Genomic DNA, 4,457 nt, shown 5'->3' with positions numbered 1-4,457 from the left:
TTTTAAGGGTGTAGTGAGTTCATTGGTTTTAGTTCAGTCTGCCCTTGCTTTATCTGCTCCTGTTACCTGTTGACGTATTTTATGGGTTTATTTCATTGTACTGTACAGCTTGTTTCGTTTTTGCTCATTCTAAATGTGAGGAAACCCCCCCCCCACTCCAACATGTGTATAGACGAAGCTGTTTAAAAGTGCTTTTGACAAATGAATAAAATCAGCCAAGTACAGGAAACGGAGGGAGCTTGCCTCCCATGTCAGTGGTCAGAACATACAGAAGTATATCGATAGAGCCACATAATACAAAAAATATTTAAAATATGGTTGCTGTGCTTAAGCAGGCAAACACATACAGTCTGTCATTAGCACAATGCAATTGCACTCCTTCTAGGGCAGGGGTGTGGGGCCTCAGGGCAGGGCAAATATGACCCCTTTGGCCACTCTATCTGGCCCTCAGGACTCTTCAGAGGCCACACTCATCATTCACTGTTCTGCCCTATTGGAATGTATCCCTGAACTCAGATAATGTTTCCTGCTTACCTGGGTAAAGGATAAAAAGGTGTGTGTAGAAAGTAGCCTACTGTACAAAGGTCAAATGTACATTTGCTGCTCCACCAACTTTTCTTATGGCCCCACCCAAAAATGGCATGAAACCCTCAGACTACCTCCTGACCAGAATATGATCAGAGATATTAGCAGAGATGAGCCCTGTTGGTGTATTGCCTAATTTTCATGAATTTGGGAGACAGCAATGCATTCTTACTTCTTGTCTGGAAAGCAGGTAGGAGGGGATAAGCAGAGATAAGGAATGAGCAGGAGGGGCTGTCTCTGCTTTGTAAGAGAGAGTTACAGGAAAGTGGAAGGCTGTTGGGAAGACAAGTAGCTGCAAAAGCACAACAGAAGGAAAATTCCAGGAGCAATTCATTGATTTCTCAGAAGGAGCAATAGATAGTCCTCAACCCTGCCCTGGGATGAACTGGAGCTTCATGGTCAAAGAGCAAAGTGTGGTTCTGAGCCCTATCTTGTGATGTAAGATATGATCACACAGAGGTTCTAGTCTAGTGGAGAAAACACCCCCCCCCCCCGCCGTGACTTTCAGTGAGAAACACCAATTCAGATTAAATAATGGGCAAGCAGCACATACACTGGATCTCCCAGTCATCTATACATCTGCTCATACATCTAAATCATATTGTCCGTTCTCTTCTCCCTTGTAGTAAAATCTCCACCCCCAAATCCTTTTTATTAAAGAGAACTTATTAGAAGGTAGCAGCTTAGAAATGTGGGTTTTATTTGGCTGGTCATAAACCTGAGCAGTTCCCTGCTACTGCCCCCCCCCCCCGGTTGAAAACTGGTTTTTTGAATTAAGTTCCCTTTCAGTTGTTCCGTTCTACCAAGATAATGAACCACTAAAATTCTAGTTCACATTTGTGTTGTGTGTCCTAGATTTAACTGTATATAAGCTAGGTTTTGTTGCTGAGATTTATGAGTTCAATTTCGGGTGCTTTTGTAATTTAGTCGTAAGCCATTATTTTTTGAACATGTATTTTTACCCAAGTCTAGGCGGTTTAAAATACAAGCTAAAAGTTATTTATTGTAGAGTATGTGGAAATTATACATGTATATATACTTAGAAATGTATGTGTACAAGTACAGAACACATGTGTACACATCTTTCTATGTAAATAAAGAGAGTTTGTTAAATCTGTCATTTGTTAGGTCAGATTTCCTTTTGAAATTTATTTTTCTCAGCGCAACAGTGAAATGTCATGTTTTATGATGACACTTTATCAAAATTCATCAGGACTCCAACTTACATCCACCTAGCTGGAATAATGCCCCATTAAACTCAATAAGGCATTTTACTGGCACAGTGCAATACTATGTATGCCTACTCTAAAGTAAATCCTATTAAGTTAAATGGGACTTAGTCGCAGACAAAACAGCATAGTATCACAGCCTTTGTCTGTTAGGTTTATCCTGCTGTTAACTGGTGAGTCCACTAATTCATTCAATATTGTTGTATCTGTGAAGCACATCAAAAGTGATAACAGGGAAGTCTTGTTTTCACACTGGAATTTCCAACTTGGAACAGGAATGGCAGCGGATACAAGAAAGGGAAATTTCAACACTGCAACATCTTCATGTTACCGTGCTCCTTCATGGAACACACTTCAGTGTATGAAGTTGTGTGGAAATTCACATAAACATAACATACAGCATCTTACATGCAAGTTTTCAGCATGTGTACAGTGTCCAAATCCCAGCTAGGTAATCTAAGTTGCAAATGTTCCACAACAACAAGCCTCGTGATGAAGATCAGGGTTAAAGAAAATATCTTGGGAGGAATACAACATAGCACTCTGACATCAATCAGTCCGTCATTGAAAGCATTTGCGCTTACCAGAAATATTTCTCCTTCCTCTCTTCTACCTATGCACTGCTCTGGCAGTTCTCCCAAACCTGACACCCTTAGCCAATTTGAGGGAAAGGGGGGAAACCCTGTTGCACTAGTAGAAGTTCTTGCACAGGCTTCTTCTAGTGGGACTCGGTTGAATCCAGCCCTTGAATATTAGAAAAATTATTTATTGCAATAAAATAATTTTCATATACAGTAACCCTGCAACTTACACTGGGGTTACTTTCCAGGGATAGCGCCTAAAGCCCAAATTATGTATGATCAAAACACATTGGGTGCAATGGTGGGTGGGCATGCCAAAGTTTTTTTCCTGGACTCTCGTCCCATTTCCACCCCTTTTTATTTTTAAATTGCCAAGGACATAAAGTTGAATACACACAAGTTACCGGTAAATGCGTATACAAATGTTGCAATAATGCATCGTTAGTAGGCCAAATGGTGTGCAGTGCATCTCCATATATGCCAAACATATTTCAGCCCAAGGGTCTTAATCAGTATCCTAATATAAGATGAAAACTGTGGGGGGGGGGAAATAACTGTTAAGAGGTCCAGCACTTCTAGAATAATAATAAAATAGCCACAAGTAAACAGGTGGGACTCGGCGATAGGCTTATACGCAAAGCTTCAGAGGAAGAGGGCCAAACAGTTCATTTAAAACTTCCATTGTGAACTAGTCCTGGATAAACAACCCATTTGCCATGATCCCCAGTTCCAATCATATAAACATCTATGTTGACAAATCCCAAGTTTCAAAATTAACCTCAGGGCTTACTAAATAATTATTAATTTAAGTGACCATTAATACAAACTTTCCCAGGCTATTTTAATATAATCTTTGACCTATTAAGTGTTTACTACTGGAATGCTTCTATATAGTTGTCTAATTATTTTTGTAATAAAGATACTTTGTAAATATTTCCTCCTTAGCTAGAGTTTAGGTTGCGCAAAGAGCAGCTTTACCACACATACGCAGTCAGCGAGAAACCTGGTTGTCCAATAGCCATATCCATGTGCAAATAATTTGCAGAGTTCCTTAGTGCGTTACACTCTTATTATTATTGCCTTTATACTATTGGAGATTCATTCTATCTATTTAGTACTGTATTGATTTCTACAAAAATGTTGCATCTTATATACTAATAATATATGGTCTTAATTTGTCAAGGCCATCAGTACATAAGTCCTAGCACTGACTCTGAGATGCTTTATCTTGGGGGTGGGGAGTTACCAGCAACATCCCCAGCTTTTCACCAGGTAGCCACTGAACACCACTGTTTATACGTGTGATAAACCGTTAACAATCCTATCTATGGATTGGCTGGCATTCAGAAATGGTATTCTGCAAAGCGAAGGGCTCCAGCTGCTCATGAGAAAGTCCCATCGATCCAGTGTAGGCTTCCACTGCCACGCTATTTCAGAGAGTCCTCCAAACCTGCAAAGGGGCTGCAAAGAAAGGATGAAAATATCTGCAAATAATTGCTAGATCCAGGCCTTAAAAATCTGTAAGCTGCTATTTGCTTTCTGTAAACTGTGCTTGAGAAATACCGCCTGCCTTCAATAACACTCTAGAGACTAATAATAATAATAATAAATAAATAATAATAGTTAATAATAAATTTTATTTATACCCCGCCCTCCCCAGCCAAAACCGGGCTCAGGGCGGCTAAGAACCAATAATAAAAAGAAGTTGATTAAAACACAACTTAAAACACAACTTAAAAAACAAGATTAAAATACAACATTAAAACATTAAGATGCAGCCTCTAGTACAATGATACCTCTGGTTGAGGACAGGATCCGTTCCAGAGGTCTGGTCAGATCCTGAGGTTTTCGCACCCGGAGGACCACTTCTGCGCATGTGCGCGTGGCAAAACCCGGTAAAATACTTCCGGGTTTGCCGCTTTCGCAACCCAAAGGTTACCCAAGGGTAACGTAAGCCAAGGTGCTACTGTACTCAGCTTAGCATCCATTTTTAACAGGAGTTGAAAAGCTGGCAACATTTAACTTTTTTAAGGGATATATTTTGTCCACCTTTCTGCAAGCT

This window comes from Podarcis gaigeae, assembly GCF_964106915.1.
Source record: "Podarcis gaigeae genome assembly, chromosome: 1".
Lineage (NCBI taxonomy): Eukaryota > Metazoa > Chordata > Lepidosauria > Squamata > Lacertidae > Podarcis > Podarcis gaigeae.
The sequence above is the reverse complement of the archived record's forward strand: the minus strand, read 5'-3'. Positions refer to the sequence as shown.